This window comes from Ursus americanus, chromosome X (assembly GCF_024610735.1).
Source record: "Ursus americanus isolate L20-20 chromosome X, mUrsAme1.1.p, whole genome shotgun sequence".
NCBI lineage: Eukaryota > Metazoa > Chordata > Mammalia > Carnivora > Ursidae > Ursus > Ursus americanus.
The window spans coordinates 27,346,760-27,373,821 of record NC_142164.1 but is presented as its reverse complement, the minus strand read 5'-3'; the positions used below and the strand labels follow the sequence as shown (position 1 = coordinate 27,373,821).

At 38.4% G+C, this 27,062-nt stretch overlaps 1 long non-coding RNA gene across 1 annotated transcript in view; it reads left to right on the top strand.

Moving 5' to 3' along the window:
- Positions 1-27,062, top strand: part of LOC123796542 (uncharacterized) — a 119,322-nt gene that overhangs the window by 25,924 nt on the left and 66,336 nt on the right. The gene's annotated exons all lie outside the window — the stretch shown is intronic.

Sequence of the window (27,062 nt, the reverse complement as noted above, 5' to 3'; positions counted from 1 at the left end):
TATACCTTTGTTTTCTTAAAATTTTTGGTTGCATTCTGGGAGTTATGATTTTTATGTTAGGAGAGAATGGGTTCTATTAAAATCCATGGGAGATAGTTGATACTGTTAGTTTAGTATCTAATCAACATAGTTATGTTCAGACTATAAGTTCTAACTTGTTTTCTGTGTGATGTGGTTTGAAGTGGTGGGGTTCAGAGCCGACAGCCAAGAAAGAATTTTTGAGATGTCTTCTGTCTAAAAGGTGATTTTATTAAGGCATGGGGACAGGAACCTTGGGCAGAGAAGAGCTGCACTGTGGTTGTGTCCTGTGACTGATTATATACTTCAAGGTAGGAGGGGGTTAGGGACAGCACAAGCCTCAAGCTATTTTGGAAAGAAGGTTTCCAAGATCCTGAGGGATCTAACTCTTGTTTGGAAAAGGTCATTTATTATCGTTCAGTAAAAACTCAGTCATGAGACACTGCAGATGTGGATTAGTGAGCCATATGCTTGGAGGATGATTGCCAACATGTATCTTGGGGGCTTGAGATAAAGGCAGTTTCAAAGGAATTTTTATACGTTAAAGAAGACTTACAGGACTACAGGATCTGGGGCGGGGCGGGGGGGGTGGCGGTCAGGCTAAGTTGCCTTTTGTCCTTAGTGAAATGTCCACATTTAGGCAGCTGAGCTCCCAGAGGAAGGTCACTTTACCTGTTTCAGGGACTTGTCAGTGGGCTGTAGGCAGTAAGGAAATTTAATTTTTTCTTTTATCTTTGTTTCCCACATCATATGCATAATAGTTTCAATGTCAATTTATTTGTGCAAATGTTTACTATGCTCTTTGAGTTGAACATCACGTGTACCACTGGGAACTGAGTGGTGGTTCATATCATATTTCAGTTCTCATATCCTTTGTTTCTTTGTCTGTTCTTTGTATGCACAGACTGCGGTGAGCCTGTTATGTTTTTGTCCTACACATATTTAAGGTGTCAGAGAAGAAGACCTGCCTCTGCCCTATAGTCCTGTTGTAGCAAAGACATTAGGGTTCGAAGCTGATGGCCAAGAAAGAATTCTTGAGATGTCTTTGGTACAAAAAGTTGCTTTTAGTAAAGCTCAGGGACAGGACCCATGGGCAGAAATAGCTGCACCGAGGTCATGAGGAGTGGCCCGTTATATACTTTCAACTTGGGTGTTAGCTGTTCTTGGGAAAAGGTCATTTAACTACCATCTAATAAAACTTTAGTCATGAGATCCTTAAGATGTGTATCAGTATATGCTTGGGGGATGATTGCCAACACATATCTTGGGGGGTTTAGAAAGAAAGGAAATTTCTAAAGGAATTTTTATATGTCGAAGTAGCCTTACAAGATGGGAGGGGGGGTCGGGCTAGGATTGCCTTTTGCCCTTAGCAAAGTGTCAACATTGAGGCAGTTGAGTCCCTAAAGGAGTGTCACTCTGCCTGTTTCAAGGACTTGTCCATGGCCTGTAGATAGTAAGGAAATTTAATAATTTCTCTCTGCCTTTGTTTCCCAAATCAGTCCTTCTACGTGGACTTAGAATCAAATTTTCATGAGACAGTTTGAGAGGAGAAAATCAATTATATGTGTATGTACCAGAATTCTACACAGACATGGAGATCCCAACGACAATAAGGCAACTTGAAGCTCATATGATCTGAGGAGGGGGTAGGGTAGCCATTAGGTGGAAGGTGAAAGGATATGTTTGGAAAAACAAGGTTGCTCTATTATGGAGATAAGTTCCTTAGGTAAAGGGCAGTCTCAGTTAATAGCTCTCTCTTCCTGGTACAGGCTCTCCTTTCCAGTCTGAACTTAGGCAATTGAGGGCCAAGGCAGAGAGCTTTTCAGGCCTCTGCTGGGTTTTGATTACTTTTACCTCTAATCTTTATGCCAAAGTGGCCCGTCTTGGGGAAGCCTGTCCTGGGCCCTTGCAATTTCTGAATCTTCCCTCAAGTGTCACACATTAAAAGTTGAGCTAGTAAATCGTTCCATCTTATTGATGAACCAGTCTTAGTCCTGATGTTAGGTAAGTTCAGTTCAACTCATTTCAAGAGGTGATTATGCACATGTGTTTGCAGAGTAGGCCTATGGTTCAAGAAATCCAGTATTAAACAAGAGGTATTTCTATGAAAATAAATGAGAAAAACAATGGTTAATGATTAGGTCAAAATATATATCACTTTCTGATTTCTGAGAAATGCCTATGGAGAAGATTTCTGGATTTCAAGATTGAAGTATTTTCATATATAGGGAGAGCAAGGCAGTGTCAGCCTGACAGATTTTTCTAGTTTGTTGCTGAAATGGCTCTGGTGATCTCTCAATGGCCCACACAGCAACAGGCATGAAGACTGTCTCTACAGTCTCTACTGTCTCTACAGCCGTTGTGGTGATTTCGCTGAAGTTTACATCGAGTTATTCATATTTATTTTATAGGACTTCAGGAAAAAGGGCAGTTTTAGTTCTCAAATGAGTCCAATTCAGAAAGGTAGGAGAAAAATAAACTTGTTTGGAGAGTTAGGCTCTAGAAGAAATCAATATCTAGTCTAGTTTATCATAAACTGTATTAGAATCTAATATTCACTCAGGTGTGTTGTTCAAACAATTTTTGCTCTGTATAGTCACCCTCATTTTTATCAAAGGTAGCCAAATGAACATTTGTTGGTAAAACAAATTTAGTCTTAACAGCTTGTTCTAATTATTTACATGAGCACAGTAAGAATAGTGATTGGCCAAGTAGGTTCTTTTAAATCTGTTTTGCTGGAACTTCTTATAAGGAGTTTCTAGATTGAACTTTTAATAGCCTCTCCAGGCCATAAGCCAAACCAAAAGTCCCTCCAAATTCTTGCCAGACTTTGCCTGGAATAATTCTAGATTTCGGTGATTTCCTCTCTTCTCTGATCCCCCAAATATCCTGAGGTTCTGGAACCTGCCAGGAAGTATTCTTCTTTACTCCCCAGGTAAGGCTATTGGAAACTCGGTAAGCAAGGTTTGTGGCCAACGTCTCCAAGTGGCTCTGTTGGCTCCATAAAGTCTATCTTAGTTCCTCAGATCTGATCATATCTGAGTCTATGCATATTTCAAATATGACATTCCAGTCAAAGCCTGGATATATAACCAGTGATTCCAATTGTATCCTGTTAGAAGGAAAACAAATTCTTATTGATCTTACGTAAATAAATGTATAACCATAAAAATACAACAATACTTACTGAGCTTTTTAATTCTGGAGATTCAGATAAATGTTCCAATTCTGCTTATAATGGTGTAATTTATCAAAATCGCAATTGCTTAGGTATCTTAAGAAACAAGATATCCTTAGATCTGAGAAAACAAAACATTTTATTTAATTTTTTAAAAGATTTTATTTATTTATTTATTTGAGAGAGAGATGAAGAGAGCATAAGCAGGGGGAATGGCAGAGGGAGAAGGAGAAGCAGACTCCCCTGCTGAGTAGGGAGCCTGATTCAGGGCTCAGTCCTAGGACCCTGAAATCATGACCTGAGCTGAAGGCCGTCACTTAACCACCTGAGCCACCCAGGTGCCCCTGAAAAAACAAAACATTTTAAAAGCTCAGCAATGCTTAAAGAAAGTTATAAAATATATTATCTTCCTGATTTCATTTAGTCACATGTTATTAACTTTTATTTTGCTTTAATACAGTTTTTTCCTGCTGGTTTTTGAAATTTTTACCTAATTAAGTTTGATGATCCTATGGTCACCAGAAACCTGTACTCAAGAGTTCTTTCTGTGAGTCTCACTGAAGGGGAAACACATTTGCAAGAGCATTAGTGTAAAACCGTAACTGTAAATAACAAGCCTTAACAATGGCCATTTTTGAAGTTTTGGTTAGAGTTCACTATGATGAAATTGGCAAGGTAATTTGGTTATTTCTGTGACATGTAATACCTCAAGAAAATAACATACCAGGACATAAGATTTCTCGGGTATTATACAATTTTAGAACCCTTAATTACAATCTATGTAAATAAAAGCTAATGAGGTTTAGTATCAATTATTTCCTGTTTTTTTAAAAAGATTTTATGTATTAGGGCACCTGGCTGGCTCAGTTGGTTAGGTGTCTGCCTTTAGCTTGGGTCATGATCCTGGGGTTGGGCTCCCTGCTCAGTGGAGAGTCTGTTTCTCCTTCTCCCTCTTCCTGCTACTTCCCCTGTTTGTACTCCCATGCTTTTATTTATTTTTTTTAAAGATTTTATGTATTTATTCGACAGAGAACAGGAAGTGAGTGAGGGCCAAGGGAGATGGAGAAGCAGGCTCCCCACTGAGCAGGGGCGTGCAATTCCTGGGTCCTAGAGTAGCTCTATTTTTAACTTTTTGAGGAACCTCCATCATGTTTTCCAAAGTGGCTGCACCAGTTTGCATTCCCACCAACAGTGTAGGAGGGTTTCCCTTTCTCTGCATCTTCGCCAATACCTGTTGTTTCCTGAGTTGTTGATTTTAACCATTCTGACCAGTTTGAGGTGGTCTCTCCTTGTGGTTTTGATTTGTATTTCTCTGATGCCGAGTGATGTTGAGCCTTTTTTCATGTGTCTGTTGGCCATTTGTCTGTCTTCTTTGGAGAAATATCTGTTCATGAGTAAAAATGGACTATTGGGAGTTAATCAGGGTAAAAAGCTTCTGTACAGCAAAGGAAACAATCCAACAAATCTAAAAGGCATCCTATGGAATGGGAGAAGATTTTTGCAAATGACGGATTTGATAAAGTGCTGGTATCCAAACTCTATAAAGAACTTACCAAACTCAACACCCTGATGCAGTTTTGGAATGTAGGTGAGGTTTAGTGCGGTGAGGTCTGGAGCTGACAGCCAAGAAAGAATTCTTGAGATGTCTTTGATGCAGAAAGGTGGTTTTATTAAAGCACGAGCACAGGATCCATGGACAGAAAGAGCTGCACTGGGGTTGTAAGGGGTGACTGATCATGTACTTGGGATTTTGGACAGTTAAGGAAAAGGGAGGTTTTCAAAAGAACTTTCCTATGCTAAAGAGGACTGGAGGCCTAGCCATTGTCAAGTTAAGGTTGTTTTTCCCTCTAGGAAGGCATTAGCCTTAAGACAGTTGGGAGCTTCCTGGAGAAATGTCACACATGTCCCATCCAATTGGGTGGGAGGGTGGTTGCAGGGTGTCAGCTCGTGCTTTGTCTTCAGCTAGACTTCTGCTCCCTCATCAACCCAAAAAACAAGAAATCCAGTCAAGAAATGGGTGGATTTTGGTTAGTTTTTATCTTTTTTTTTTAAAGATTTTTTTTAAAGATTTATTTATTTATTTGTCAGAGAGAGAGAACACAAGCAGGGGGAGCAGCAGAGGGAGAGGGAGAAGCAGGCTCCCCGTTGGAGCCTGAAGCGGGTCTCCATTCCAGGACGCTGGGATCATGACCTGAGCCGAAGGCAGACGCTTAACCAACCGAGACACCCCCGGTGTCCCTAGTTTTTATCTTTTAGAGTTTTGGAATGCTAAGTTCTTACAAGCACTTGCCTTCAAATCAAGTAAATAGAACTCCTTGACAAATGAATTTTTGGCAATACCATCTGGAGTAGAAAAACTATCTCCTATTTGTAACATTTATAAACACATATACACAGACGAGATGCAGGCACACACATTCATAGACAAGATGTAAACAATCTTCTAGCCCAAGTTCTTACTAGTATTTGTGGAAAAGACATTAAAACCCCCTTTCCAAATACTTTTCCTCCTTTTTTCTTGTTTTTGAAAAACTTTTTCCTAAGGGTCTTCCTAATTTTTTTTTTTTAAGATTTTATTTATTTATGTGAGAGAGAATGAGAGAGAGTACAAGCAGGGGGAGCAGCAGAGGGAGAGGGAGAAGCAGGCTCCCTGCAGGGAGATCCTGGGACCCTGAGATCATGACCTGAACAGAAGGCACGTGCTTAACCGACTGAGCCCCCCAGCACCCCCAATTTTTGATCCTTGTAAGAATGGTTCTTAGGTCTTAGAGAAGATGGGATTGGTAGAAAATTATGTCACAAAGGCAGAGCAAGTATGCGCTTCTCCAAAGTGGATGGTTGGTGCGTACCTGTTCTGACAGGTGCCAGGGTCTAGACTGAAAAGCCATTTTAGCAGTTTATATTTTAAAAAAAGAAAATCTCCTTTTCCTTTTTATTTTTTTAGTTTCAGGCAATTGTGAACTATGTTTTCATTTTAAAAACATAAGATTCATAATTTCAAAGGACAGAAAGAATGCAAAATGATTTTTTTCAACGTTTCAAGGTTATTATAATTTCAAATTCAACCTTCTTTCTCCTAAGTACAGGACAATTATGTTCCAATATCTTGGTCTCTTACAATATCCAGAAGCAATTTCAGCAGGCTGTTTTGCCTGGTTTCTAGATTTGTATTTCTGTTTTTGTAGAGATTTTCAGACAAAGAGTTGTTTTTAATTCCCCAAAGAACAAAATTACAGCGTAAATATTAAGCAAGTAGCCTGCCTTTTTAAGTAAATTAGTTTCTTTATATCATGGTGAACTTTAACTGAAATGGTAATTCAAAAGGTTTTTATCTGTATAAAGCATTTTAATAAAAGCCTTTATATTCAATCTTGGGTTCCATTAGTAGAATGGACTAGGAGAAATTTTGGTCTCCCTTTCCTCTGTATAGGGAAGGCAGTGAGTGAATAAGTTATTAACCTTTTGAATTTTCTCTAAATTTTCTAGGATCTTTTTAATGTGAAGGTAAAAGGGCTTTATTAGCGATTTTGCTGCTATCAGGGAGACATGAATTCTTTTCTAGTAGGGGGTCAAAGGAACCCCTGCAAAGGACATTATATGGGAATGCCTGACACTGGTCCAACTTGATTATTAATCCCTAGAAGGTAGAAGCATAGCAAGCTCTGTTTTCATTTTCAGGTGCTTTGTTAAATGTATTCCTGTCTTTCAGCATTTATGTGAGCAATATGTACACTTTGAACTTAGAGATTAGGCCTGAATGCTATTTGTAAGCCTTAAAGGAAAAGGTAAGTTAAAATAGGCCGATGAGGCCAGATTTTAAGGGGCATTTACATTATATGTCGATATTTGTTTCTATGTCTTATGTCTAAGTTCTGTAATTTCATCCTGTCAACGGTGTCTCTAAGGGTAGCCATTATACTAATAAGATAATTGAGAGCTCTCTATAAAGAATATTTTTCTTTTCAATATAGCCAATTTGAAGGATCCATCGTCTGGCACTGACAAGTAGGATCTAATAGCAGCTCAAACCAGGAAGCCTTAATGGGTTACCCAAAATTGTAAGATGTACCCAAAGAATGCATAGGCGATACTTCCCTATGATCCAAAATCGTACTCCCAAAATTAGTCTAAGAAAGCATAGACCTTCGTTTCACAGGTGGTAAGGATGGTGTCATGAAATCAGTTTTTCAGGCTCCCACAAAATTGTGAGACACTGTTCTAAAGAAAAGATTCACCACAGCCCTGTTTTCGGTTTCAAAGGGGAAAAACACTTTATTGATATTATAAAAATCTGATAGAAACAGAAAGAAGAAAAGGGAAATGTACACACAGAGGAGGGCAATAGTAAGCGGTAAAGGAGCATGAGAACGAGTTACATGAAATCAGCTACTTAGAACGTCCAGCCTCAGTAGCTGGGGGTGCCCTGGGGAGACAGTCAGGCTGGGGTCCTCAGAGGCCGGGGCAGAACGTCCAGCCTCAGTAGCTGGGGGTGCCCTGGGGAGACAGTCAGGCTGGGGTTCTCAGAGGCCGGGGCAGAGCACCCTCCTCTCAGCTGAGACTTCCATCTGACCATCCCAATAAGGGGCATATTTATAGGGCAAAGGACAGGCTCTGAAGTTAAACATTTGTTTGCCTATGTGTAGTTGGGAGTGCGCTACATTTCTATGTTATCGTGTCTTCAATCTTCAAGGAGCCTGGGCCGTCTGTGCTGTCCTCCTCTCCCGGATTCTATTCTGGGGGGGCCACCCTAGCCTGGAGCAGGAGGAGATGGAAGGCAAAATTTTCAGCTCTTGGCCTTTAGATGGAAAGGGCCAATTCTGACCTGGAGGCCAGCTCATGTTGACTAACCAGGCTCCTGAGGTCACTCATGCCACAGGTGTCTCACAACCAACATTCTTCAGCCTGCCTGTGTACCTGCAGGTTGGGGTGGTGGGTGTGGGGTCTGCAGGACAATTCCTAGAAACCTCCATCCATACAATACAGATGCCTCCAGGCACAGACCCCTCCTAATCCTTTTACACTGGGTCGGGGGTTACTGGAATGGGATTTTATAGCACTAACAAGCAACAAACGTTGACACGACAAAGGTTTCTATGGGCTGGAACCTTTCGCGGCACCCCTTGAGAGCTGACTAGGTTAGACAGAGATAGAGAGTCAGACTTAGATCCCCAGTCTATTTGGCCACCAAAGTGCATACTGGTAAGTGTGATGTGGTTTTGGAATACAGGTGAGGTTCCGTGGGGGAAGGTCCGGAGCTGAGGACCAAGAAAGAATTCTTGAGATGTCTTTGGTGCAAAATGGTGGTTTTATGAAAGCATGGGGACAGGACCATGGACGGAAAGAGCTGCTCTGGGGTTGTGAGGAGCAATTGATTATATACTATGGGGTTGGGGGAGGTAAGGCAAAAGGGAAATTTTCAAAAGAACTTTACTTTGTTAAGGAGGACCTACCAGAGGCCTTGCCTTTGTGAAGTTAAGGTTGTTTTTCCCTCTAGCAAGGCATTAACATTAAGATAGTTGGGAGCTTCCTGGAAGAATGTAGCTCATATCTCACCCAGGAGTGGGGGGGAGGGGAGGTTGCAGGGTGTCAGCTTATGCTTTGTACTCAGCTAGGCCTCTCTGCTCCCTCATCTGCATTCTCTGATGGTAGAGACCAAAGAGAATATTCTTACTGATCATAAAGCTGTATTCTTAGGACATGGAATAGGATGAAGGGAAAAATATATACACATTAATAGTGTTGGCCAAGCTTTGGGACTCTTTGAGCCACACTGACACCTAAGAGCGATGTATTGTGGGGTTCTAGATTATGTTGGTTTTTGTGTACCTTGATGGATGGAAGTTGTCATGAGGATGGCAGATGACCTTGTGTCAATCTAACCATCACCTTGTCCAAGTTACCGTTTCGTGGTACTCTTCTGCATGTGGTAAATGCTCTAACATACCACTGCCTGGCTTTTTGTGGCTTTGGCTTCTGAGCTGTCCCTTAGCAACAGCTTTTACCTCCTGGGCACAAGAAAAGATACAGAGAAAAGAATACAAAGACCATATCTAAGATGAAATGGGTCAGTAACCTGAGTACTTCACCAAATTTAACCTAAGCCTTGCTAGGCCCCTGTGACTAGTTCTACAAATAATTTTTCCTGCTAATGTAAGTGTAGAAAGGGAGAAAAAGGACTCTCAACATTCTTGCTCCACTGGACTGGACTCTCTAGATAGAGACCCTGTTCCGGCTGACATGGTAAGAAATCTCACGTTTTGCTGACTGCCTGTTAGATACCACAAAGGTGTCTTAGCTGTGGCATTGTTTGGGATATGTGGTGTCTGGTGAATTAAAGTGTACTACTGATTATGCGAACTGTTGGGAGGGAAAAACTTCTGTCCTATCATTCTTCTAGCTTGACTAAGAATCACATTGTTATGAGACAGATTAATAGAAGAAAATCAAATTTATTAGGCTTACCTACAGGAAATCCACAGGGACCTAGGATTTCTAAAGACAGTGAGGCTATGTGAAGCTTATATGAACTAATGAGAGGGGTAGGGTCTGAGGATACAAAGGGGAGAAGGCCTTTAGCAGGATGGTGAAAGCTGTTTTGAAAAAGAAGTTTGTCCTATTAAGCAGATAAGTCTCTTTGTAAAGGGGAGTCTCTGTTAATATCTGTCTTCTTGGTCTAGGATTTCCTTTGCAATGCAAATTTAGACGGTTGAGGAGCTGTCAGAGAGCTTTCCCTGCATCTGTTGGATTTTGATTACTTTTAACTGAAAATAATCTTTATTACAAAGTGGCTCTTTTTGGGTAGCTTGCCTTTGACCCCTACAGTGGGATTTTTTATTCTAGCTGTCTTCCACAGGGATTCTTACCATATTCTCCAGCACCTGAGGGACCATTACCCCTGATTCCTATGGCCAAAAAGAAAGGGTTCTTTTCAGATTTTAGACCTTCCCATAAGATTTTAAATGGTGAGGCTGCTTACACCATAGCAATGCAACGTAAGGTTTAGGGATGCCCCCAAAGTAAGACGGAAAAGAGAGATAAAATGTGGCAAAATGATGGGGATGGAAGCAATAATGAAATACCATGACACACCTCTTAGAATGATGATAATCCAAAAAGTTGACAATACCAGCTGCTGGTGAGAACGCAGAGCAAGAGCTCTCATTACATCTAGTGCGAGTGCAAAATGGTACTGTGGAAGACAGGTCGACAGTTTCTTTCAAACTATACTTAGCCTTACCATGTAATCCAGCAGTCGCGCTCCTTGGCATTTTCCCAAATGAGTTGAAAACTTATGTCTATACGAAACTGCACATGAATGTTATAGCAGCCTTATTCATAATTGCCAAAATGTGGAAGCCACCGGAATGCCCTTCAGTAGGTGGGAGTATAAATACACTGTGGTCCATCTCTACAATATAATATTATTCAGTGATTAAAAAATGAGCAATCAAGCCACAAAAGGTATAGAGGAACCATAAATGCATATTGTTAAGTGAATGAATCCAATTTGAAAAAATTACATACTGCTTGATTCCAATTTTATGATTTTTCTGGAAAGGTCCAAAGCATCAAATCAGTAAGAAAGATAATGTTTGCCAGAGGGTCATGGAAATGGTTGAAGGGTTAAAATACTAGATTTGTTTAGAGGAGAGAAACTATTTAATATGATGCTATAATGGTGGCTAAATGACAGTTTGCCTTCATCAAAACCCAGAAAACTTCACAGTAAAAAGCAAATCTTAATGTATGGAAATTTAAAAATGATTTAGGAACTTGGGGAATCCCAGGAAGCACTGAAGAATATGACAAAAGAATCTGAATGTATCACAAATGTATGAAACTAGTGAGCAGAGTGGGGGAACAAGGCCTTTACCTATTAATTTTAAAAATGGTTGGAAACTAAGACTAAAGTCATACAGAACTATATATAAGCATTGTACTCTAGTTGATAAAATTGTTTCCTATGGCGTACGGGTTGACAACTTTGAAACCACTATACCCGATGTATACTGGAATGAAACAATTAAGTAAATTGATTGCAGATGGTAGGAGCCAGTTTTCTCAATGTTGCCATGGAAGGTTATAGAGAAGTAAGCGCAGGGGGGCACCCGGACTGATTCATGTTTTAATGGTTTAGAGTTGGAGACATTATTTTGAACTCATATTTTGCTTAATATAGATAAAAATGGATCTGTATTTATATCTATATTTATCTATCTATATATATATATAGAGAGAGAGACTTACATTTATATATAAGAATTAGTATACACACATGTATTTTCTTTCCTCTTTCAGTGGAGAAAGCAAAGAGGTAGGAACAATCAAGTATCAATGACATTGCTTAGCATCACATCTTGGATTCTAACACCATTCTCAAATAAAAGAAACCTGTGATCCATTGAGAAAAGACTGATTGACTGTAGTAGCGGGGCAGAATATAAGTAAAATGAGCTTGAAAAAAAAAAAAGAGCTTGGACCAAGAAAGTGCTCCTCTTCCCATAATAAAAGACCCAAAATGCGACGTTGGGTTATGTCAAAGGATACTGGGAGTCACGTGAAAGAGCTGCTTATTGTGAAAGTTGAAAAAATTTTTGATGCAACACCTAAAATAGCATTACGTTATATCTTAAAGTGTAAAATAAATATTTATGTGTAAACTGATATAAATAAATGATTGTAGAAGGACATACATGAGTAAGATCAGAATAATCTCTCATGGAGAAAAATCCCCAATAATTTATGTAGATACTCTGTCCTTAAAGAGGTGATAGTCCTTAAGTAGGTAGAGAATAACTCTTACTTTATTAAGTTTGGGCTGCACATAGTGACTATTTTCCGAAGAGTACATTATGGAAAGGGAGGGAAGCAATAATTAGTTTTCCACTGAGAAACCTTACCAGAATGCCTCAAGGCAAGTGATGAAGGTTAATATCAACAGTGATGAGACATGTTGATTCCATGATTCCTTGATATGATGTTATGTGAAGGACTTCTTATCTCTGTGATCTTCTTCCCCAGAACATGTTACATCAGAATAATCGTAATTACAACTTTAGATAAATCCCAGTTGAAGGAAATTGTAAAAAAATACCGTGCCACTATTTCCGTATGTCTGTCAGTGTCCTCAGATGAGGAATGTCTACGAAACTCACAAGTACCTGAGGAGACATGGTATCTATATGAAATGTAGTATCATGTGTGAGAGCCATGAACAGAAAAATAGTATGGACTTTAATTTATAATAATGTACCAGTATTGGCTCATTATTATGGCAAATGTTACATAGTAATGTAAGTTGTTAATAATTGGGTGGGTGTCAGTATAAAGGTATTCTTTGTATTATCTTCAGAAGAATCCTGTTATCCAAATTGTTCTACAATAGAGAGTTTATTTAAAACGTTTTTTAGACAAGAATGTGATTATTCCACATTCTTTGCCTTTCACTGGCTCCCCAAATATGTCCTCTGAGTATAAATAAGGAGTTACCCCTGGAATTTTTTGTGTACATTGCTAACTATAGTGCATTTATATATCCATTCAAGTGAAATGCAGGATAAAAAGAAGGGGAGAAAATCTGTGAAGATTACTGTTAATTAAGTTGTGACTATAGTCTTCAATCTGCCTTCTACTGTTTAGTTTCTAGAGCCCTTAGGTGGAGACTTTTATATTTTGTTTGATCATAAGTGTTATCAGTGGGAGAGATAAAGTATAGGTTATGACACCATCTTGGTCAGTATTGGCAATCCCAACACACCTTTCATTGAAAAGACAGCATGTATATCTTTGAATGATTTTTCTTTTATTGAAAAATCTATATTGTCGTCAATTTATTTCCTAAGTGCTCATACCCACTGAATGTTTCCTGTAGCTTCAGAACATCACCATGTGAATTCCTAAATTTATGTGCTAACCCATGAGTTTGTCTGTCATTGATTATAGGTCTATATTCAAAATTAAAGAGCTAGATGGTATATATGTTCATAAAATGCATGTGTTTATGTTACGTCCACCTACCTGTCTTTCTATTTGTCTAGCTGTATCTGAGAGATAACCTTACTAATGCACATTCACAAACAGGATCATATGTTGTATTTCTTTTAGCTTGCTTTTTCAACAATGTATATTGAGCATTTTATCATGTGCATGCATCCAAATCAGTCCCATTCTTTTATAATGGTTGCGTGTATATTTAGGAGGTTACATCTAACTCATGGCTAATTGGGAGTATTTAAACATAGTTATACTTGCAAGTTACATACAGCAGTTTGGCCTAATACAGAAGGGAAGAAGACGAGAAGCAGGAAAGCTAATAAAGAAGGTAATGCTGGGGTCCTCTAGGCAACCAGGATGAGGACCTGGAATAAATAGCAGTGTTGGGATACATTTGAGAAGTGTTTGAGAAGTTAACAAAAAAAGTTATGAGGGCGAGTAGGATTTAAGATAGTTCTTTTTTTTTTTTTTAAAGATTTTATTTATTTATTAGACAGAGATAGAGACAGCCAGCGAGAGAGGGAACACAAGCAGGGGGAGTGGGAGAGGAAGAAGCAGGCTCCTAGCGGAGGAGCCTGACGTGGGGCTCGATCCCACAATGCTGGGATCACGCCCTGAGCCGAAGGCAGACGCTTAACCGCTGTGCCACCCAGGCGCCCCTGATTTAAGATAGTTCTTAATTCTATAGCATAGAAATGTCTTTAATGAACTCCTTTATCATTGGGTTAAGTCCCTCAGGCCATGGGTTCAATATAGAGTTTATGTCAGCATTTCAGTGTGGATTAACTTTAAATGTTCATTTCACAGGTATATTTCATTATCATTTATCATCTCTCTAGTTTCATTCTGTCAATCTAGGGCTTGCTTTATGATTACGAGGAAATGAAAACTGGTTAAGGAAATTGAACTTGCATGTATGACACACTATACCATGTGACTGGCCCTGACGAAACATTTTGTTTACTTGATCGCAGCGTATTAGTCTGCTCCAGCTGCCGTAACAAAATAACATAGACTGGATGGTGGGAACAACGGAAATTTCTCTTCTTACACTTCTGAAAGCAAGAAGTCCCAGATGCTGTTTTTGTGTCTTATAGACACCTGCCTTTTAACTATGTTCTCACATGGCCTTTACTCTGTGTGCAAGAACTAGAGAGACAGGGTGAGAGTGTGAGAGAGCTCTTTCTCTTCTTAATAGGCCGCAACGCTATCAGATAAGGGTCCCTCTTTTATGACCTGCTTTAACCTTATTTACCTCTTAAAGTGCATCTCAAAAAAACATACTTTGAGAATTATGACTTCAGTGTATTAGTTTTGAGTTGATGCAGTTCAATTCGTTGCCATCATAGTTAACTCTGATGATAGCCCTACAAAATATTAACTATATTTTGTACTTGATGAAATGAAATCTGAAAAATGTTAAGTAAACGGCCTAGGGTCACTGTTCTAATAAATGATATAACTGCTATTTGAGCCCCTGTCTCTCAGAATCAATCTAGTATACCAGGGGTTGGAAAACTATCGTCCATGAGCCAAAACTGATCTGTCACCTGTTCTGCTGAAACATAGCCATGCTCATTTTATTGTATATTCCCTAGTTGCCTATGGCTGATTTCATGCCATAATGGCAAGTTTAGTAGTGGTGACGGAGTCCATAAGGCCCACAATGGCTAATATTTATTACGTGTAATTTTGCAGAAAAGGTGTTGGTCCCCGTACTATATCATACTGCTATCAAACAAAGTTGAATTTTTGAGAATGTCCCCACGTCTTTATTAAATTACCACCTTTTTTTAACTTGTCAGTTTGTACTATCCTTTTTTTCTACTGGCCCTGTGTTTTGTTTAGAGGTGATGGCTAGCTAAGGCTATTGTGTTCATGAATATTAATTGGTTAATGGAAGATGCTAAACCTCTGGCTTTCATGCTCTGCTGGGAAACACAGATGAATGAGCCAGAAAACTTGCTTTGGGGCCATAGACCCTGATGCGGTGAAATTGAGGGTGTGGAGAAAGTAAGTTCTGGAGCACTGGATTAATTTCATGATGGAATAATGTATTTTACTCCTATAGGTACTGATAGCTCTTCTTGAAACCCAATGTTTACTATAACAATTTTCGTATTAAAGTGGTAGAAATAAAATTGAAAATTGAATATAGACTCAGCAAATATAACCCTAAAGTAATAATGTCATGACTAATTTTGATATAGATGCTTATTTCTAAGAGATTTATTGTTGCACAATCAAGTCTAAGTTAAATACAGTAGAGCTTAGGGTTATGCTGCTTACTATTATGTAGTCCCAGGTGTATTTTTGGTTACATCATGTCTGGAGGACATGTTGAGGAATCATAACAACTCCATCCATTAGAAGCTAGTCGTAATGTGATTAATAGAAATATTAGTCTTATTGTCTATATGTAATTTTCGTTAAAGGTATTTATCATACTGATTATATATCTGTCCTTAGGTTGGATGACAGTACAGAGAAGAGAATTACAAGTGATAATAAGTAGATCAGTGAAATCTTAAGGAACTTTTAAATAAATATATATGCACACATATGAATGATTAGGTAATTTTTGAATTGCAGTAACTTGTTATGCGCTTTGATTTTCTCCACAGAACATTCCATTTGATTTAGGATTATCAAGTGTCAGATTTCGGAGAACCAAAATAGGTTATTTAGTCCAGTATTTTCACTTAAAACATGAGTTAACTCTCGTCCCGAAAGGGTCAAGTTTTTATTTTTTTAATTTTTTAAATTTTTTTAAAAGATTTTATTTATTTATTTGAGAGAGAGAGAAAGACAGCCAGCGAGAGAGGGAACACAAGCAGGGGGAGTGGGAGAGGAAGAAGCAGGCTCCCAGCGGAGGAGCCCGATGTGGGGCTCGATCCCGGAACGCCGGGATCACGCCCTAAGCCGAAGGCAGACGCTTAACGACTGCACTACCCAGGTGCCCCCAGAAAGGGACAAGTTTTTACGAAAAGTCTCACAGTAAATTTCATGGCAGTGCTTAGACAAGAAGATCACAGTCCATTCAAAACAGGGGATTTGTGCTGCATACCATAGTATAAATGAATGGGATAGATAGTGGTACATGTAACACACGCTCTCCCTTAGCATTTCTGAAGGAATTTGTGTATGAGTGGGGACCACATTTGAGTGAACGAGGGAGAGTATATCTTTAGTATGTCACAGGGAATAAAATCAGACTTCTCCTGGGGTTCCTTCTGTGAGGGGACCTTTCTTCCTACCAGCTCTCTGTCTACTAAATATTTGCCTATGCCTAAAGGAGTTTTTGCACTGGAAGAATTTTCAGTAGACCTGTAGTATAAACCCCCATCAGATAATGCAATCCCCATGATTTGCCATATAAAAAGAGCGCTTGACTTAAAGTAAGAAAACCTCAATTTAAGTACTGCCTGTGATACCCTAGATCGGTCACTTCCCCTTTCTATATTATTCTCTGTACATGTCAAGTGAAACTGTTTTGCTAGAAAATGATGTCTAAGATTTCTTTCATGTCTCAAAACTCTGAACTCTAATATTCCGATTTGTTAATCAATCTCTACTTGTCAACCTGTGGTTGGAAGAAATCCGTCTGTGCCATTATCTGGTTTCAATTATGGACCTCCCTATTCATTAGAAAACAGTTTCCCAATGTGGGTCCATCCAAAATCTCTATTGTCATAATTACATCTATTAATCATACAGGCAAACTGGAACAAGCCTGGTTTCCTTATCTATTAGCAGTCCAATTATATTCGAAGGTACTCAAAATCCTTTTCTAGACTCTGTCTCCTTGCTTCTTTCAACTGTTCTTCGCATGTTATTGTTTTTGCCTCCCTTGCTATCTCGCTCTTCCTCCTTTGTATATGTGCTTTGCTACTGTGGAGTCCATAAAGGACCTAGCCCCAAGTATCTCCTTCGTTTGTCCATCTTTCCTAGAGTAGAACAGGTCTACCTATTTTTATCTTACTAATTATATTTGTTGGATTATATCCCAGGATCACATCCATGTTTAAATATGTATATTTTACACCTGCTTCATAGTAAATGTGTAGTCAGTCCATCCAACGATGATTTTATTTACATATATGGCTTTAGATACATGATTTCCCCAGTCTTGACTTGAACACTTTACTATTTAGACTCATGGGTAAGATGCTACTTAAGTATATGAATAATTCTTATTGTTGATCAAGTTGGTCCCTCTCTTGTTTATCCAATGTGCTCCCTCTCTTTTGAGTTCCCTATCATTGACAAAGTTCATAAGCCAAATGTCAAAATTTTCTTCCAAATAATTAATGATTATTTTGAATGAGCGAGACTATCAAATGCCACTGATGTTCTAAGATCAGTGCTTCGCCTATAACCAAATTCTTACAAATGTCTCAGGTACAAATCAATCGAAATCTTCCAGTACCTAACGTGTATTTTGCTACTTTTTTTGCATTAAGAGTCTTGAGGCTGGCTTCATCAGATGCCCTGCTGGTGGCGAGTTGCTGTATGCTTAACAATATTTTCCCTGATCTACCAGTCACCCAAACCTTACCTTTTGAAAAGGGAAATGATATTTCTTTTGTATAGCTTGTTATTTATGAAAATACGTGGAATCCTAGAAAAGTATTTATAAAATCCTCTTTTTAATAATCAAGATTAACTAATATTTCGCTCATCTTTTTCCTTTATGAAAAATTAAGAAGCACCGATATATCTCTTGTCTTCCAACATCCTTCACAAATTCATTCAAATATGATTTCAAAATTCACCATTGGTTTATAGAAACCGGGCAGCCTGACCTACAACAGAAAGAGAGTAGCCTTGGAATCAGGTTTGTGTTCACCTTTTGTCTCCAATATTTACTTGTTGTTATAAAATGTCAGCCTTAGTATTTTCCTTTGTGAAATGTAAATAATACTGCCTACTTGGCAAGAAGAGTTGTGAAGGCTAGCAATGCTGTATGTAACATACCTGGCTCATAGTAAGAATTTCTGTTGTTATTATTGTTCTTTTCTTGGAATATGTAATGTAATTTGTTGTTGCTATTATTTTTATTTCTTTGGAATATAATTCACTTAGGTCTGGTAGTCCAATTTCATTTAAGGTTATAAATATTTTCTTAAAATTTTCTTATGTTGCTCCGGTTTCCAATTTGTTCTTAATGACCATTCAAAACTTTTTAATGCATGAATTCTCCCCCTACCCCCTATGTCTTTGGCTTCCTACCCCATGGTTGTTTCAAGTACAGCCTAAGGGCTGTCTGGGGTGCTGTGTCAGATGCTGAGGTTCTGAATCAGAGCTCTTCCTTGATGTTATATTGTGTGCTCACAACGCTTTCTTTCCTCCCTCTTTTACCTTTTATCCTGCTGTATTCTAATAGTAAAACATATACTTTCCGCGTGATTCTTCTTCCTTACTATCTCAGATTTTTACTTGTTGGTTCTTTTTCAGGCCTTTCTAGGTTTTCATAAAATCCAAAATGAATTTTTTGATCCTTGTTTTCTCCGTCTGCCCTTGAGCTCTATAGTTCTATAACAGAAGCTGGTAGAATGTTAGAAAGGAAGACTTTTCTGAGTTAGAGTTGTGTATATATGGATTCTATTTTCCTTGTCACCAGTGTTACCATGTGATTAGAATGTGTTGGCTATATCTTCCTGATAGAGAATATTATTCATTAAAATTGCTTTGTCCTAATATCTGTTTTTTTTTTTTAAGATTTTATTTGAGAGAGAGAGAGAGAAAGGGAGAGAGAGAGAGCACAAGCCGGGGGAGGCTCAGAGGGAGAGGGAGAAGCAGGCTTCCCCATGAGCAGGTTGCCCAATGCTAGTCTTGATCCCAGGACCCTGTGATTATGACCTGAGCTGAAGGCAGATGCTTAACTGGCTGAACCACCCAGGCACCCCGTAATATCTGTTTTTAATATGCACAGGATAGGGCTAGAATGATGGTGTACAGTGTAAGGAGTTGTGCTCAACAGTAGTTATGTCAAGTTCGTTCATTTTTCAGAATGATCTTAAGATTTCCATGGCTTCTCTGTATAATAGAAACTGGTATCTGTAAATCAGACCATAGCCTAACTGGGAAGTCCCTAGAATCATAGTGAGTAATGAGTTTTGGAATATCTATGTTTCCTTCTTGTTATTATGGTAATGAGTACATTTTCGTCCTCAATTTCTCTCTAGGATTTGAAACTTTTCACTCTTCCTGCTTCCTTAAAAAGTTCTTTTCAATTGACTTCTATCTTTCACACTCCAGATTTTGTTACTTTTTTATGTATTCCTTTTCTCTTATCTGTCGTCTTCCACCTACCCTTCAAACATGCTAGTGTTATCTGAAACCTCATGTTCTCCTTATTCCCCTCTAAATCCATCTACTCTCCCTGGGCAGTTCATTTATTCCTATAGTTTCAACCACATGTCTACCACTTGTAAGTTGATGATTTCTGAATCTATATTTCCATTCCAGAAGTCTCATCCAAGCTCTAGATATGTATGTCTAACTCCCGACTGGATATTTCCACTTAGGTGTTTTCTCAACTTCTCAAGGTAAACATGAAAATAATAATACCACCTATTATCTTTCCCCCAGTTCCACATTTCTCATAGTAAGCTCTAACTCAGTGAATAGTATCAGTATCGATCCATGAATTCATTAAGTAATTAATTTGAATTCGTCCTTTTCTCATGTCCCACTGTGGTGGATTGTAAAAGGCTAACGTTTATTTGCATTTCAGAGGTAGTCTGTTTCCCCACCTTTTGAAGCTGGGCTGGCCTTGTGACTTTTTTTGTGGAAATCATATTGGGTGATTTATGAACCTTGGCCTCAGGCCTCACGGCTTTACTCTGATTCTCTGAAAACCTGGTACCATCGTGTGTGAACGCCTAGGTTAGTGTGCTGGGTTTTGAGACCATGTGGAGAATAGCCTGGGTGAGCTGTCTTCAAGACGAACTGTAACCACTTGAGCATGTTATACAAGATCCTGCGTGATGTGTTCCAAGCCATGATATTGCCACAGTCCTGGCAAGGTGCAGGTATAGTGTGACTTATTTTCTTTAGTTCTGTACCTTTTCGCATATTCTTCTGTCTATATTCTCTTCTGGAATTCAAGAATTAGTTCTATCATTACACCTCTTTTGATAAGTTTTCATTGAGCCCCTATATTCCTCGTCTGAATTTCCTCACCATCTTCGTTATCCCATAGCCCTGCTTTTGTCTCTATTCTTGTCCTTTAAGCTATATTGTTAATGTACGTACTTATATTCCCAATAGTCCATATACTCTTTAAATGCAAGAGTATGCTGTACTTATTTCTGTATTTAACTAGTAAAGAGTGATAAGATGACAATTTGATTTGAAACATTTATCTAACCAATGTTAGAATGCCAAGGGAAGTCCAGAATTTCTAGTCCTTAAGGCTTGAAATAAGTGTATGGAAAGGATATTTATAAAGCATGATATCCAAATGGATATGGCTATAGGAACTGGGGGAAACATTTTTTTGTCATCCATTAAATACTGACAGTGTTTCCATATTTATAATATATATACATTGTGATATGTCTGATAACAGAATTAATTTTGGAGGAGTGTACCATGTTTCAGTCTGTTGTAACAGTTGGCTTTACACACGCACACATATTATTCCTGTCTAGGAGAGCTCTAGATTCCAGAAAGTAAGGATAAACTTATTTAATTTTGAATTGTTAATTTTTTTGAACCATTGTGTTTACATACTGTATATAAATGACATTTAGACTAGTCGTTCGTTTCCTTTGGTTGGAGTATTTATGTAATATAGAGATATGATACACCTGACGGAGCAGTTTGGGAGCTTGTCTGATTAACTGAGGATCTGAATTCGTTTAAATGCATATTCATATCAAACAGATGCATGTGTTTATCTGTGAATACACATATAAACATTTTCTGTTTATTTATATGCTCACATGATCTCTATATATAGACATATTTATTGTGTACTGAATCAATGGAAAAATGCTGTATATTCACTTCTTTTAACATTCATCACCAGTGCAGATTGCATGTTGGAAAGATTTTATGGAAATTATATATATGACATAGTGCACTTGTAGAAATCTACCATTTTGTAAATGATCATGAACATTCAAATCTATCCCTATCAAACTGGAGGAAATATTTATCTTTTGATGTTGGGCTAGGAGGGAATTGCAAGGAAATTTCGATTTCTATTCATTTGCATTTGTGTTTTACTTTTGTAATCTGAAAACAAAAATGGAAAAGAAAAAAATTTTCTTAAGGATTTTATTTATTTTTTTGACTTAGAGAGCACAAGCAGGGGGAACAGCAGAGGGAGAGGGAGAAGCAGCCTCCCCGCTGAGCGGGGAGTTCTATGTGGATACAGGTCTTGATCCCATCATGACCTGAGCCAAAGGCAGATGTTTAACTGACTGAGGCAGCCAGGTGCCCCAAAAGAAAACAATTTTAAGAAGACACTTGTCAGGTGAATTCAGACCTCTGTAGAACTAAAAATGTGGCAAACCCGTTAAATACTGTAATGTCATGTGGATTATGACAGCTTTGCTGCGATTTCTTTCAGAAACAAGGAAATTATTTTCCATTTGACTATTTTATATTAAATCAACACTATGTATAGATATTCCAATTTATGAAATTGTAGATTATAGTGGGTATAACAATTTCAGATTTAAGTATACGAATAATCAGTATAATAGTTGAGTCCCTGAGGATTGCACACATACAAGTTTTTTTGAAATCCATAGATCCAAGTATATATAAGTAAATTTGAAAATTGGAACCGTATCTTATCTACATCACTATGTGAAGCCTTGTTCTTCACGGTAGTTTTTGTTTTTTGTAGTCTTCTTATTTGTTTCTTATTGGTAAACTTATGGTCACATTTGCACTTCATTTTGGGGAAAAAAAAATATCTTCCTTGTCTTGCCTTTGCCAAAGGGTAGCACTTTGTTTACCTTCTTTTTTTTTTTTTTTCCTTAAGGAAATTTTTTATTTATTATTTATTTTTTATTTTAAATTCAGTGAATTAACATATAATGTATTATTAGTTTCAGATGTAGAGTTCAGCGATTCATCAGATTTGTTCACCTTTTAAGAGAAAAAATGATCGAGTTTGGTACACTGAGGTGTGTCATTCATTTAAATAGTGTCCTTTGGAATATAAGTGATTGCAATTGTTGTCTAACTCCTGAAGCAATCTTTGAGTTAGACCGGATGGTGTCAGGTATGGAACAGATTGGGGTGTCATGTCACTCCTCAAATCACTCTCTTGAAATTACTTCTATCCCTGAAACCTGTGATGATCCCTAAGTGATATCATCTGTGACTTGTTCATTCATAAAAAATGGGATTTCCTCATTATACAAGGGGGAAATGCTAATTTGGCTCATCAAAGTTATCCAAGGACTCTTAGTGTATAAGTTATCACAAGAGGAGGAAATACATTTTGATGAGTTGGTGTAAATTAATCATTAACATGTGCGCCTGAACTTCCTTTTATTTAGAGACACAGGAAGGATTCTAAACACTTCAGCTAAAACATTGTAAGTCTGAGGATGTCATGTCTATTCAAATCCACGTTATTTGGTCTGAAGTTCAAAAATGTGGAATCGAAAAGAAGGTCAGGCCTATTTAGTCAGAGATGCATTTTTTACATTAGCTAGTGCATTGATGAAGTCCATTACATTCTGATTTTGCAGAGTTTTTAGTTTCTCCCGTTATTAATTAGGTACAGTGTTCTACCTTATAATGTATTTAATTCATATACTTAGTTACCATTTGGTAAGGAAAACAAAACCCTGCATGATGACAAATGAGTGTCTGAGTGGTTATTTTATATTAATGTGGTATTTTGCAAAGCACAGATCTGAAGTAGCCAATGCATTTATTGGATTATCTGAAGATTTTTATTTCTTACACTGGTTCTTCTCATCATTAGTGGAAATAATCAATAGTTTGAGTGGTCTGAAATACTATTCTTTTTTTTTTTTTAACAATTTTATTTATTTACTTGACAGAGAGAGACAGCCAGCGAGAGAGGGAACGCAAGCAGGGGGAGTGGGAGAGGAAGAAGCAGGCTCCCAGTGGAGGAGCCTGATGTGGGGCTCGATCCCATAATGCCGGGATCACGCCCTGAGCTGAAGGCAGACGCTTAAGGACTGAGCCACCCAGGCGCCCCCTGAAATACTATTCTTCCTCTTCCATTACTTTATTATTATTTTGACAGTTTTGGAAGAGCGTGTGGTCTTGCATGGAAGTTACATATACCCCTTCTAAGTGCATCAGTAATCAAATGTGGTTTTAGTATTTGAGAATGTGCTTCCTTTTAAAAAGAAAGAAGGATGTGTTTTCCTTTTGCGCAGTAGGAAACGTTAGTGACTGCCAGCCAAAGTTTTCTCCTTTTGTGTTCTGAATTTTTGATTTCATTAAACAATTTGTAATCTCAACCCTCAATCCAATCTGAATAAATGCTGGTCATCTTATGTGATGGAACTCACCGATAGGCCCTTTCTTTTTTTTTTTTTCTTTTTAAAGATTTTGTTTATTTATTTGACAGAGATAGAGACAGCCAGCGAGAGAGGGAACACAAGCAGGGGGAGTGGGAGAGGAAGAAGCAGGCTCCTAGCGGAAGAGCCTGATGTGGGGCTCGATCCCAGAACGCCGGGATCACGCCCTGATCCGAAGGCAGACACTTAACCGCTGTGCCACCCAGGCGCCCCCGATAGGCCCTTTCTTAACGAGAATTTATCTGGAGGGGAGTTGGCTGGAATTGAAGAAATTTTGAGAACCGTTGAGAACTTGTTCTTTCTGATAGCTGAGTAATATTCCATTGTATATATGGAGTACAACTTCTTTTTTTTAAAATTAATTAATTAATTAATTTATTTTTAATGATTTTTTATTATATTATGTTAGTCACCATACAGGACATCCCCGGTTTCCGATGTAAGGCTCGATGATTCATTAGTTGTGTATAACACCCAGTGCACCATGCAATACGTGCCCTCCTTACTACCCATCACCAGCCTATCCCATTCCCCCACCCCCCTCCCCTCTGAAGTCCTCAGTTTGTTTCTCATAGTCCATAGTCTCTCATGTTTCATTCCCCCTTCTGATTACCCCCCCTTTCTTTATCCCTTTCTTCCCCTACTGATCATCCTAGTTCTTATGTTCCATAGATGAGAGAAATCATATGATAGTTGTCTTTCTCTGCTTGACTTATTTCACTTAGCATTATCTCCTCCAGTGCCGTCCATGTTGTAGCAAATGTTGAGAACTCGTTCTTTCTGATAGCTGAGTAATATTCCATTGTATATATGGACCACAACTTCTTAATCCAGTCATCTGTTGAAGGGCATCTCGGCTCCTTCCACGATTTAGCTATTGTGGACATTGCTGCTATGAACATTGGGGTGCATATGGCCCTTCTCTTCACTACGTCTGTATCTTTGGGGAAAACACCCAGTAGTGCAATGGCTGGGTCATAGGGTAGCTCAATTTTTAACTTTTTAAGGGACCTCCACACGGTTTTCCAGAGTGGCTGTACCAACTTGCATTCCCACCAACAATGTAGGAGGGATCCCCTTTCTCCACATCCTCTCCAACAATTGTTGTTTCTTGCCTGGTCTATTTTTGCCATTCTAACTGACGTAAGGTAAAAACCAAACTTTTATGACAGTATTTAAAGTCACCACTAACAGATAAGAAGGAAAAAATTAGCATGCATCCAGAACAATTCATTCCGTGTGTGTGTGTGTGTGTGTGATATTTAAGAGTACATTTTCCAGGGGTGCCTGGGTAGCGCAGTCGTTAAGCGTCTGCCTTCGACTCAGGGCGTGATTCCAGGGTCTTAGGACTGAGCCCCGCATCGGGCTCCCTGCTCTGCTGGGAGCCTTCTTCTTCCTCTCCCACTTCCCTGCTGTGTTCTCTCTCTTGCTGGCGGTCTCTCTGTCACATAAATAAATAAAATCTTTAAAAAAAAAAATAAGAGTACATTTTCCAGCCATGTTTTCTCCTATGTTGAAGCCTAAAGAAATAGCAGAAGTTAGATAAATGAACAAGGGCTGGAAAGATGGGAATCAGTTCAGGGCATATGCAATAGCATATGCCAAGTCCCCGAGATGAGAAAGAACATGACACCTTTAGCAACTGAAAGGAATTCAGTATAACAGGAGCATATAATGCACTGGCATGAATAAAATATGGGCATTGGAGAGAGAAGTAGGGACCAAATCATAAAGGATCTTATGACCCAATGTGTGATTTTCAGCCTTATTCTTAGGGTAATGGGTAGCCATTGAAGGTTTAAGCAGAAAAGGGACATGATTAGCTTCATGAATTTTAAAGCTCATGTGACTATGTGATAGAGAATCAATTTGAGGGCTTAAAAATGGAGGTGGCAAGATTATTTGGAGGGTGGCTATTGGAGTAATTAAGCTAAGAATTTAATAATGAGTATAGAAAAAGAAAATTCCCTTAGTAAATTAAGTTACTCAGAGGCTACTGGGATGTGAGGAATGAGTCCATGGCCAAGGAAACTGAAATATTCTCAGTAATTGTGAAAATGAGAGGGCAATGATGACTTATTTAATAGGTACAGTGCTGTACAGTTTACTAATCATTTGAGAAACTGTTGTCCTATGTAAACCTTTTTTAATAGCTTCATAAGTTACATGTTTATATTATGATTATTATTTATTTTATGGAAATAGTTGAATAGAAGTTTGCAGAAGTTCTATGAATGTGCAGTGTCATGGTGTCAAGAACTGTGAAAGGTCTTAGATTTCACCTACTTGTATGCTAGGAAATTAGTTCGACACAGTTTCGTGGAGGCTGGGAAAAAAACAACAACAATGAGATTTCTGGGTCAAAGAGAAAGGATTTTATTACTCCTGGCTTGGTAGACAGCATGACTATATTCACATCTATTCCTGTGGCTATTCAATTCCCATGGGAATAATGTGAAATTGGCCCAAGTGCCTGGTGGAGATTTAGTGTGCTTTACAGCTGAGAAGACCTAAGACTAGGAAGCCCCAATATTTTAATGACCCCCCTCCCCAACATTTGCACTGAAAGATGATGTTATCTTTAGTATCCTGGACAGTAAGCACATCTGCCCTCTGCTTTAGAGGAAGACACTATCTCCATCTCCCAAAGTTGTCGAAAATACTTTAGAAGTTATTCTAAGTTAGTTAGACTAGGCTCTCAGTGCTTCTGATCAGTAGATGTATAGAAATGTAAGAAACCCAAGGAGAATTATCACCCAATAATTATCTTTGCTCTTGGATGCCAAGTCCCACGGATATTCTATACTCCTTGATTTTTGTAGGACTTATAATTTTATGAGCACATTCGTAACATTGAATTAAGTCAAAACCTTTATATAGAGTCAATTTCGCTGTGAGAATTGGAGATTCATGCTCATGAATATACAAGTTTAGAACTGTGTAAACTCCCACAGAAATATTCTCATATTTTTCTTTGCTGTAGCATCTGGGAGATTTCAATTATTGCTACTGGCTGGATTTAGAGGACTGAAAACTAAAGGAGCATGGCTGAATGTTTGTTTATTTATTAGACTTTCTAAATTGCTCGTTCATGGTGATTAGAACTGTTGGAGAGCATCAGTGCTGCCAGAGCCATTCGATGTGAAAGGAAGTGATAGGAGCCAGAAGGAGCAAGGGAAATGCTTTAGTATCGGAATCTCAACCAATAATAAATCTCTATTGGATGTATACATTGGATTGCTATGACTCAGTATCAAATGCAGGTGGTGTGTCAGTTGCATACAGTGCAGAAACCTCCTTTATGGTCTCTCGAGAATAGCGAAAGGCTTATGCTACTTTAGAAA